Source organism: Microplitis mediator, chromosome 2 (genome assembly GCF_029852145.1).
Source record: "Microplitis mediator isolate UGA2020A chromosome 2, iyMicMedi2.1, whole genome shotgun sequence".
In the NCBI taxonomy this organism is placed as follows: Eukaryota; Metazoa; Arthropoda; class Insecta; order Hymenoptera; family Braconidae; genus Microplitis; species Microplitis mediator.
The window spans coordinates 17,011,993-17,024,420 of NC_079970.1; the positions used below are offsets into that span (position 1 = coordinate 17,011,993).

General features: G+C 25.3%; 1 protein-coding gene across 3 annotated transcripts in view; it reads left to right on the plus strand.

Moving 5' to 3' along the window:
• The window catches only part of LOC130678452 (IQ motif and SEC7 domain-containing protein 1), a 94,292-nt gene that overhangs the window by 44,360 nt on the left and 37,504 nt on the right, over nt 1-12,428 (plus strand). The gene's annotated exons all lie outside the window — the stretch shown is intronic.

Consider the following 12,428-nt stretch of genomic DNA (forward strand, 5'->3'; position numbering starts at 1 on the left):
AAGAAACATATGTATGCGATTTCTTTTTAATCTTCTGCGCAAAATTTTCACACTTTTTCTTTAATATTTAAAATTACAGATTAATAAATGACTAAACCTCAGACTTCATATCAAATTTTTTTTCTGATGGCCAATTTTTTTTTTTTTTTTTTTTTTTTTTTTTTTTTTAGACAATCAATTAATTACTTGACAGTGATTTTGTAGTTTAATTTTTATCTGATAGTTTAATCAAATTTATAAAAAATTTTATATCTGGATTTTTTTTTGAATTTGAAGAGAAATGTCTGACACTTTACACACAGTGTTCATCAATACTTAATAAATATTTACATATTTATATATCTGTACATTAAAATATTGCTATAATTTATTTTTTTAATTAACAATATAAAATTCATTACATATATAATTAAATTTCTATTTTCATATATTTTTTATGACAGAATTAATTCAATAAAATTTTTAAGTTCCACTGATATAAAAAATAAATTACAATAATTTTAATATAAATTTAAATTTATTTAAAATAATTTTTAACTGTTAAAATTTTTTTTCTCAAGCTTAACACTAGATTAAATTAAATCAAAAAAATAACAGTAATTGATCTACTTCCCGGAACTTGGTTACAGATAAAAAAATACAATTGTAGAAAAAATAAAACGAGAAATAATAAAAAATGAGAACTCACGATCTGTGGAGGTGGGTAGCTAATGTAGTAGGAGTTAAGTGTAAAAGGTATATTATATATATACATACCTTCATACATATAAATACTGTACATGTACATTAAGACTATTGTAACTTTCGCCACCCGCGCATGTTCGCGGATTATGAGAAACACGTGCTGATCCGTGGAATAATTCTCAGAACCTCATTTGTCTTAAAATAATCCTTAAAAAAAAATTAAATAAATAAATAAACATGATTATAATAATAATTATTATTATTTTAAAAGAGAACAATTCTTTGATATTAAAATTAATAAGACAATTAATTATCACATTAATAAATATAAATACAGTCGGATATCGTTATAAGACTATCATTCTGTCTTTTTTATAAACTAGGTATCGCGGTAGTTTGAGAAAGAAACTAATAGTCTTATAACGCGACCCTACTGTATTATTGTAATATTTTATATTTATAAAATCAATTTATTACAAAATAATGGTTATGGTTAACTAAAGCTATTGATTCAGTTTAATAAACTGATACGTCTTGGTATGATGTCTGACCCAAATCTCTGTAATACAGTTTCGATTCCACTCATTGAATTCAACCGAGTCGTGCATTATTGTCCATCGGTTTTAGCTAGAGCAATACATCTTATCTCATCCTGACAGTTAACTTCTATACTGACTTAGTACTGACTGACTAAAACCCTAAGCTTGTTCCACAGAACGTTTCTCTTCTATATCTATACTCTACCCAAGCACATATCCCAGACTTATATTATTGTCGTCCTGATTTCACTCTACTTAAATCCATACTCTACACACTACTAATCATGATAATATTACACATAACTATACTACAGAAAAACTACTCAGAAAAAAAAATAACTTGAATCAAGAAGAATTTACCTGAGCCAAGAATATTATGAAGAATACTTTTTTTGGTTCAAGAATATTTTTTTGTTGAAATTGATATCTTGATTCAAGAAAATATTTCGATTTGTAAATTTAAATTCTTGATTTAAGTATAATTTTTTTGTATTGAAAAAAAAAAATTTTTGCTTAGAGAACCTTAACTTAATCTCGGTTCCAACTGTATTACCGACTTAAAGTAAAATTAAAGAACTTAGTTCAAAAAAATAAGTCTTGGTTTTAAAATTCACCTACCAGACTGTTCAAATTATGGGTAATAGAGAGATCTCTATACCATTATCGTAGTATTTATTGGAAAACATTTTATGTTCTAATATCTCGGACCTATGCCAGCCTAGTGTATAGCAGACTAGTTTCCTAACTCAAAAAACCCGAGTTCAATCCTGTCCGAAGTCAATGTTTTTCAATAATAAAGTTTGAACATAAAAAAATAAGTAACACTGACATCATTTTTTCAATTAAAAAAAATAATAATAAAAAAATACACATTTACTATAATAAAGTGTCTTGAATCAAGTCGCTGGTATCTCAAACCAAGAATTTGAAATTCTTGATTTAAGTTGAAATTTTTTCCCATGTATAAATACTTTCATACTCAACTCAAATATGAATTTAAATTAATTCATCAGTCCATTTTTTAACTAAATACAAAATTTTGATTAAATTTAACTTATAAATAATCTCGTTAATGTTTTTATATAAATGGACAGTATTATTTATGTTGATAACATATATGGTATGTGTTTAATGATTGATGCAATACAAAACGTCATCACATGTACATTTTAGGGATAAAGTTTATATGTACGTGCAGAAGTATTAAAATTAAGACACGTACGTAAGATATCCATATCTGAAAACAAAAGAAATAAATGAATACCTTTGAATATTTATTTAATATATTATAATATACATGTACAGTATAGTTTAGATATTTTATAATAATTTATAATACGTATGTGTAAATAAATATATATGTATGTAGGTGTATGTTTTTTTTTATTTAACAATTGTATTAGTTAAATGGTCATACACGTGTGCCAGACGGTACCATCATCAATATGGCAGTCTCATTGTTTGCATTATCATTCTTCAATCAAACTAACGATTATCGATCAAACACGCAAGATTACTTGGTTATTTTTTAAACTCAATATTATTAGATGACGTTGAAAAATTTTTTTGTCCCCTTTTATCTGAATATGTTGAAAAAAAAATAATAAATCAGTAAAAATTTTTTATATCAGTGATAAAAAGTAATCATTTATAACAAGAAATATTTTTAAATTCGAGTGACTTATTTTCTCTACTTCCGCTTGTCAGCACTTGGTTTTTTAGTTTATACCTTCCTCAGCTTTTTTTTTTTCGTCAGTCTAATCAGGATATAAGCCAGGGATAAACTTAAAGCTTATTGAAAAAAAGTACAAAAAAAGAAAAAGAAAAATGTCGATTCATTCGAAAGAATTCACCCACGTGAATAAAGATCTCGCTCCAATTAACTGAAAATTCAAACGGCAAGATGAATATTTATTGAGATATAGAAAGCGAAAATTCATTTTATAAAAATATTAAATATATTAAAAAATTTATATTTATGCATACTTACCTCAACTTTTATTTGCATATTCTTTTTTTATTTGATGGTTAATTAAATAGAGTAATCTTCCATAATAGTGAGTGCAACTTTTCTTCTTTTTTGACGCTCACACACAGAAATATCGGTTTGAAGTATTTAAAGACTCTTCTTCAAGTATCAACTCATAAAGAAACTTTTCAGAGGTTACTTATAAATTTTTTAAATTTTGAAAATCAACAAAAACCAATTTTTTTTTTTCTCTCTTCAAAATCTTCGGTTCTTCGCTTGTTCAATCTTTCCTATGCAAGCCGTAGAGACACACTCAAATTTTAAGTCTTAATATCAATATTTAAAGGTCGTGGAAAACGATTGAAAAACTCGAAAAATTTATTTTAAAAAATACTGAATGACCTTTAAGTATTAATATTTAAACTTGAAATTTTAGTATGTTTGTTAAGAACATGTATAAAAAAAGATTGAACTAGTAAGCGACCAAATATTTCGAAAAAAAACAATGGTTTTTCATTGATTTTCGAAAGTTTGAAAATTTTCGAGCGACCTCTAGAAAATTACGATTGAGTTGAAACTTGGAGAGGACTCCAAATATTTCAAACTGAGATTTTTTCACCGTAAACAATCGGGAGTGAATTTACTCTATATTTATTCGGCGTTCACTCCAAAAATTTTTTTACAGTGTTCATTTAAGCTTCAAAATAAAACAAAAACTCTAAAAAAAATCGCCACCCGGATATATATTTTTAAAAATAAAATATCATATTAAAATGAAATAAGAATTTAGAAATCCAAGTGTAACTGAACAAAAATAATTTAAATAATTAAAAAGATAAATGTATATTGCAATTAGAAATTACTAATTATTTAAACATGTCAAGTAAGTATAAATATAGCTGGTAGTAATTATATATATATGATTTAATAGAATTGCGCATCATATTTACTTGATCTTTTCACTTGGAATAAACAATAATAATAAATACAATGTAATATGTATTTAAAATGAGAGAGTTTGTTATTATAAGTATTGTATTATTGTATATAATAGTATTGGAAGTAAAGAGTAGAATATATAACATAACAAGTAAAGTAACAACCACTATGAGAATAGTAGTAGTTTTAACTAGAAGTAGAACTACTAACCATTATACAGTATACTGATGTAGTCTAGAGTAGACAGTACAGTAGAAGAGCATGTTCTCTTAGCTATGGTCCCCCGCGACGATAACGAGTTCAGAAGAGGTGGGGGGTATTCATCTTTCTCTTTCTCTCCTTTTGCTTTACATTGCACTACTCTCAGTACGTTGTATGTACACTAATACTACACGAGAACGGACAACTTCGCGCCATTCTGAGGTACATCGTCGCGACCAGTCAGCCTTAAACCGCGAACTAAGACCACGCGAGTATACGAGTTCGCGGCGGCTCTTTACTTCATTCCATAAATATACACAAGTACAATCTAATGCCAAATAAAAAAAAATTTATAATAATAGTAATGTATTTATTTATTTTCATATTTTAAAGAAAAAAATTGTGTCAGTGTTATAAAAAAAAAAATTTTGCAATTTTTTTTTCTTTTTTTTATAAATCGTGAGTGGAAATTTTTTTTATATTTTGTTACGTGATAAAAATATAAATAAGTGTTGTGATCTAAATTTTTAGTGTTTGAGGTTTTTTTTAAAAATCCATAAATTTTATATTTAAAAATAAATTTATTTTGAAATTGTTGATAAATTTTTTAAAATTTAATTTAAATTACTGTAGTAATTATTTTTTGATTTATTACTTATCACTATTTTGTTGATTTTAAACTATAAATATTTTTTATCTAATTTATAGGCAATAGTTTAATTGAATTGACGTATTGCTCTTATACTTTAATTGTTTTTCCTGGTAATCGATTGTTATCAGATGTTTAATATAGATAATTATAATTCACTGATAATAATCAGCATATTTACGAATGTGTCAGAGCTAATTTGTGTCTCGTGTTGTTATTCAGGGTCATGTAAACTTTATTTATTTACAATAGATTACTTGTCTATTCTCTTGAGTTTTCTTACAAGTACACGCATGTTCAATTTTTTTTTGTTTTATTAGAGTGAAAAAAAAAATTTTTACTTCAATAAAATAGACAAATGCTGTAGGATAAATATTTTTTGAAGTATGAATTCAGCGTTGGATTACCGCGTGAATGTGAATAGAATAAATCACGAGATATAGAGGGATAAATCTTTAAAAAGTTTTAAAAGAATTGCCAACCGTGAAACAATTATTTAAATTGTTGAAAAAAATTTTTTTTTATTTTGTATAATTAATGCAGATTTAAAAGTAGTTTCACTAATTTACTATTTACTGAAGTTTGAAGTAAATTTTTATGAAAAATTTTTTAGAGATATTTAGAATAGTTTTTTTTTTTTAATATTTACATGAGCGTAAAAAAATTTATTATGATAATTTTGAAAAAAAAAAATCATTATTTTTCGTATAAAAATATTGACTGCCATTAAATTTTAATGGTATCCCAATTTTTTTTTATTACTAAAAATGAGTCAGTTTTTTAGAACTAAAAGTATGAAATTAAAATAATTAGGTACTACTGACAAAGAAAAAAAATGACATGATAAATTTTTTTTATAGAACTAAAGATCAAACGCCAGTGACATCAATCACACGATGACTAGAATATTTATTTATGGAAAAAAAAAAAAAAAGAAAATTTAAAAATAAAATTATTTTAGTCAACGTGCACAGATTCGCGACAGAATGTATAAAAATTTAATTAACATTTGTATTGAAGTATTGACCCACATAAGGGAAAAATAATTATAGACTCAGTAGAGGAAGTGTAGAAAAATATATCGAATAAGGCAGTGATGATGCGGCTGCAGAGCAATTCCTTTCATCTTGACTCGTATTGCTTTTACGTGCGGATGAATTCATAACAGTTATTGAATTTTTCACTCACAATCGTCCAATTTCCAATATTCACTCGTTTTTATTTTTCACTCCTTTCATTTCATTCTTTTCTTCTTATATTTTCTTTTATTTTACTCATACCCTTACTCTTACTATTACTCTTATTCTTGCAAATCTACCTACCAATAAACATAAAATATTCACGCCGTCACGAAATATTATTTTACTACAAAGAAAGTTGACGAAGACAATCTCAATAATAATAAAAGAAGTGAAAGGATTTTTTTCCTTTTTTTACTATTCTTTATTGATACACAAGTGACATAAAATATCTATAAATTTCTATTGTTAATTATTCAATGCTTTTTCTTTTTCTGTAACTAATAATAACAAAAATCAATATTAGTTATAGACGTCATGCTTTCTTCATTAGTAAAAATAATATATAATTTTATTTAAATTGATACCGGTCGACTAAATCAACTCATAAATTAAATAAAAATAGTCATTTATAAATTTTATAAAATAATTTATTTATATATATAAATATGATTAAGATTTTGAAAAACCTGTAAAATCAATTTCGTTTACTCATTATCCTAAAAAAATGAAAAAATTCATATTTAAAAATTTTTTTCTTCCTAAATTATTTTTGTTCAGGTATATAAAAAACAAAATAAAAATTCGTGTAAAATATATACTTAATATTATAATGCGAGATCTAATATATATATAAAATTATTTTGTACTTGAAATAAATTACATCTTTCGTTAAAATAAAAGTTATATATTTTTGAAATAATTTTTTTACTTTCGAGTTTATATAAAAATTATCATGTTAAAAAAAAAAAAAACATGAGGTAATATTGGTTTTTTAATTTTTATATGCGAAAAATGGGTGAGGCTGTGATTCAATATAGTAAATAATTTTGTGTAGTTGTATTGAAAACAGAGCGGGTTTGAATTTTCGTGTTAAATATTTAACATTCTCCCATGTTGATTCAACATAACGTATTATGTTGTTTATTAACATTTATTTTGTGTCTTTACATTTTCCAAATATATAACTAAAAGCAAACTCTACATTTCGGCAATATATTGACGTTATAAATAAATAATGTAGCCATAATAATAACTGATATTTACCCGTAAAAGCTATCTTGCTTAAGAAAGCTGTTTCGAAACGATTTGAACTTGAATCATTTTAAATAATTCATTTAAACCATGTCTCTTATGGACATTTAACGTTGTAAATTATTTCATATTATCTTTCTTAATCAGAAGGGAAAAGAATACACCCAATTAATATTTAAGAAAAAATTACCCAAAAAGTTTGGTACTCTGAGGACATCTAGCCAATAACTAGAATATTGTGTGACAAGGGATGAACTAAAAGAATTTCAGGCGAGGGTGAAGTGACTTCTCGATCTAAAAGCGATGGCTGACATCACCCGGTTTGAAATCGTGTTGAATTCCGTGCCACACACTATATTTTTCATATCCCACATTGATACTGAAAGTTTTAATGTCTGTAGTCAGAGGAAACAGGCTAATTTCTGATTGATAGTGCGGCAAAAAAGTAATATTGTATTTTAAATATGCAAATTTAACAAGGAAAACAATGCCCTTATTAAAAGAAACGAGTTAAATCGATTAAAAAAAAATTTTTAAATACTTTTTAATGCTTTGAATATTTTTGAATCACCCTTCTTATGGGCATTTAACATTACAAATCGTTTCTTTTAATCAGGGTGGCTTCTTATTAATTTAACAATTGTTTTTACAATACACAAAATTTTTACTGTACACAGGTTTATAAAAATTTAAATTACAATCAATAGTCAATTTTATTAGTTAAACTTTAATATACTCGGGTTGAAATATCTAGCCCCATTCAGTTCTCATCGAACCCAAGTAAGCCTCAATCAAGCATCACTGAGCTAAAAATAATACTAATCGAATTTAAATTACATAGTTAAGACTAGGTCCATTTGAGGCTTTTTGAACATCATTTGAGGCTCAAAATACTTTATTTACTTTTTACTCAGTGAGGCTGGATCGAGGCTTACTTGGGTTCGATGTGGCTAGATATTTCGACCCGGGTAAATTGCACTTAAATATTTTTATTGATATTAATTATGCTTAAATTGAAAATAATTCCAATTGTTTAGCCATGATGAAGTATAACTCGAAGACATTTAAGTAGTTGATTAATAAATTTATCATTTCTCACGTATTTATAAAATGCTTTTTCGTTATATATTTGAATAATAAATCACTTGTAACTAAATCTGTAGGTATATTATTGTATATATGTATCATGCAGGCATAAATAATATAAAGAAAATAACAAAAAAATTATCAAGTCCACTGTCGACTTTCCCGCGTACTTTCGCTATTATATATGTATGTATATGTATATATATATATACATATATATTTTTGAATACCCGCATAATTATCATCGGCAAATTACGCTACTCTCATCTCGGGTCTTTTAACAGTTAAAATTTGCTCTTTATTCCGGTTGATGCGTAAAAAAAAAGCAGTGAAATAAGTCTCATTATAGCAGTAATAAAGTCATGGACGATAACAATTAACTAAATAATATTTTAATTATTACTAATATTAATTTCTATGGATTAGAAAAAGTAATAACAAGAAAAAAATAGCTTAAACATTTTGGCGTGTTAGTATTAACAATAACTGAAGCGTACCGATTATTAATGCGGCTTAACAACCGTGATGTACAACACTTTCGATAAGAAATTTGTATCTTTTTGCATGTGATAATAGTCCACGATTAAATCAATAATTCCTTAACTCTCTATAATGCATCACCGACAGCTTGAGATAATACCAAAGAATCGCCAATGCCTCTATACTACTAAACTGTTGAGAACCATCAATACAACCAATTTACTATTTATTTGTGGTGAAGTAAACCGATACAAAGACTTTTATATTACACTAGAATGGTTGATTCAGAGACGTGACCAAACTCTCTGTACTCAGTCTTGTACTTTGTGGGCTTTCTCCTTGATCACAAACTTTTACTTTTGCCACAGGCTAATTTATCAGCGACTCTTTTCAAGCATATAAGTTTTCCAAAGTTTTATACTTGCCTACAAATTTATTTACTTTTTTTATTTTGTTCGTTCAGAGACTTCTTTTGTAAAAACCGCATTGTCTTGATGATTTATTAACAATAAAAATCATTTATAATTAACTTTTTTTTTAAATTAATCAAAACAATTTATTGTCAATGAAATAGTTTTTTTTTTCTTGACTATTGTGTAATTTTTTTTATATTGTCAAAAAAAATACTTTTTACAGTAGAGACAACTCATACTTTATTATAATTTTTGAATTCAAAACATTTAAGTTAAAAAATAAGAAAATAATGTGCAAAAGACATCACAGAATGTAAAATTACAATTAAAATCAATTTTTAGTTTTTTGAATTTGACATCCGTTATTTAGTTGATAAAATCATAATAAGAAAATATTTTTTGTCTTGAAAATTTGTCAGTATTATTCAGATTTTTAAAAATTATAATCTTTTTTTTTATTTGAATTTACAAAAATAAATATTAATCATACAAAATGTTCAAATTTTTCACTGTAATTAAAAAAATAAATGAGTAATTTATTATTATATTTTATCAGTCGATATTTTAAGTTTATTTATTTTTTAATTGGTCTATAAAACATAAACTGACTTAAAAAATACTTTTAAAAGCTAGACTTAAAATTCTGCTTCAATAATAAAAACAATTGGTTTGGCCATGAAAATTGTTATCTATAATTACCTTACGTAAGTTAACTTTTAAAAAAGTTAACTGACTCATAAATTAGTGTACTTTGTCTTACTGGTTATTAAATAAACTGCTTTATCATTATCTCAATAAATAAAATGATATAATAAAAAATGATCAATGTGGTTGATAATTTTATAAGCAAGCGAAAAATTAAATTTCGTGTTTCTTTCATTTTTGACATCTGTCGGTTATCAATAATTATTTTATTAGACATTAAGTTGTCTTTTAAAAAGATGAGTACTATTGTCATTTTCACTTTTACCTGGTAGTTATATCTATGTATATGTATAGAATGGTACGTTCGACATCTCGAGCCATAATTGTCGACATAAATGTTTTGTAGGCGCATAAATTTAATCGCCTCGACATGCGTGACGATGACTCACTAGCAAATATTACATTAGTATCGTTCACCAAGTCATTGGCAAAAAGAAAATTTAAAAAAAAATATTTTATAGTCAGTACTTTTGATTTTTTTTCTTTCAAATATTTTTATTATTTATTAGATAAATATTTCGCGTCACTAATTCCAAAAAGACATATTTTTCTACGCCCTTTTGGCTATAGTTACTAAGTTTAAAACCAAAAGCGCGTAGAATTTTTGTTTTAATTGCTAATCATATTGTATATTTATTCTAAAGCTGAAAATTTTGAAAAAAAAGGGCACATAATTAAAGCTATATCGTCCCCTTTCTGGGTAAACGTCGTAACTACTTTTTTTTCATTATTAAAATTATGAGTAAAGAACATTCTTTAGAACTACTATTGCATAAAAAAAGCTTCATAGTTCAATAATTATAACAGAATGTTCGAGAGACTTTTGAAATTTAATATTTCCATTGATGCACGGGTAACAGAACAGGTGTTTTGAACGATTTCTGAAAAAATTATAATTTTGCAGTTACAAGGTTTACCTAGAAAAGGGACGATATGTCCTTTTGGCTGTCAAAATTTCTTTCTAATTCTTAGCTATAAAATAAGTCTACAATATTAGCAACAAAAAAAAATTATACATCCTTTTGATTTTAAATTTAGCTACTAAAGCCAAAAGGGCGTAGAAAAATATAAGTCCTTTTGGAATTAGTAACGCGATTTATTTACTTGTAAGTTTCTAAAAGTAAAATCATATTTAAATCTTTTAAAAATAAATATATTGATACTCTTTGTGAAATATAAAATTTAGTCTGAAGAGTATTGGATAAGATAGTATTTCAAGGGTTACAAGTGTTGAGCTTTATCACGAGTATCTCAGTAGCTTTTTCTAGCAAACGTGATAGAGTATAAGTAATAGTTTATATTAGCAGTAAGTAAGTGTACACTAGTTGAATTGAGAAAAGAAAATAGAAAGCTGTATAGATAATGCACCTTAACTCTAGGTGACAACTTGTGAATTGATTCTGTCAGTTGTATTATAAAAAATTGAAAGCAAAAAAAAATAAAGTTTTATCGGATAAGTTGATCATAAAATTCAGAATAACCTGGGCGCAGTATCGAGTGTACGGTTCCGCTGGTTTACCACAAACTCCATCGAATGTAATATAAGATATTGTATCCAAGTGTAACTTTTAAAGACAATCTTAGAGTTTTTTTATTCAATGCTGATTTTTAGTAACAAAAAAATATTTAAAATATATCGTGATTATTTATGTGATAAAAAATTATTAAATTATTTTATTAAATTTATGGGCATTATAATAAAATTAAAAAAAGAATAAATATTATATCTTAATTTAAATTTGTGAAGATAAAAAAAGTCCATGACACAATTATATGACACTGGTTATACATTTTTATAATCTTTTTTACTTAGTATAGTTACGGCCAACGAGATAATTTACCGTGATTTCATTTCTCGACCTTACACTGCTCATCAAAAGGGACATTGTCATAATAAGAATGAGGAGCGTAGGTTGATTCAATTAATTTACCCTGAATATCACAATTTATAAATATTAGGTCTTATAAAAAAAAAGAAACTTACCACTGTATTATATTTAACATAAATAAAGATAACCAACTATTTACATTAACTATTTTTTAAAATAAATTCTAAAATTAAATTTAAATTTCAACAGAAATTTTTACTTATTCAATTGCTCCATTTTAAAACCCAGTAAAATATAATTTTCATTTTGTTTTTATTTGATCTTGAAAAAAAATGTTATAAGTGAAAATATATAGACATATTTTCTTGAAATTCAAAGTAAATTAAAAAAAAACACTAGATTTTTATATATTTACAAATATTTACATTGCATATTTTAATTTAAACTTCTGACAATAGCATTTTAGTTGTGAATGAAAATTTTTCGATCCAAAAAAATGAAATTTCCTGTTTTGTTTTCTTATATTGACCTAAAAAGTGTACAAAGAAGTAGAATCATCACTATTAAGAAAAAAAAAGAAAATTACTTGGACACTTGACTGTCTCGTCTTTTGTTATAAATCCAAAAATAAATATTTTTCATTAGCTTCCTATTTATCTAT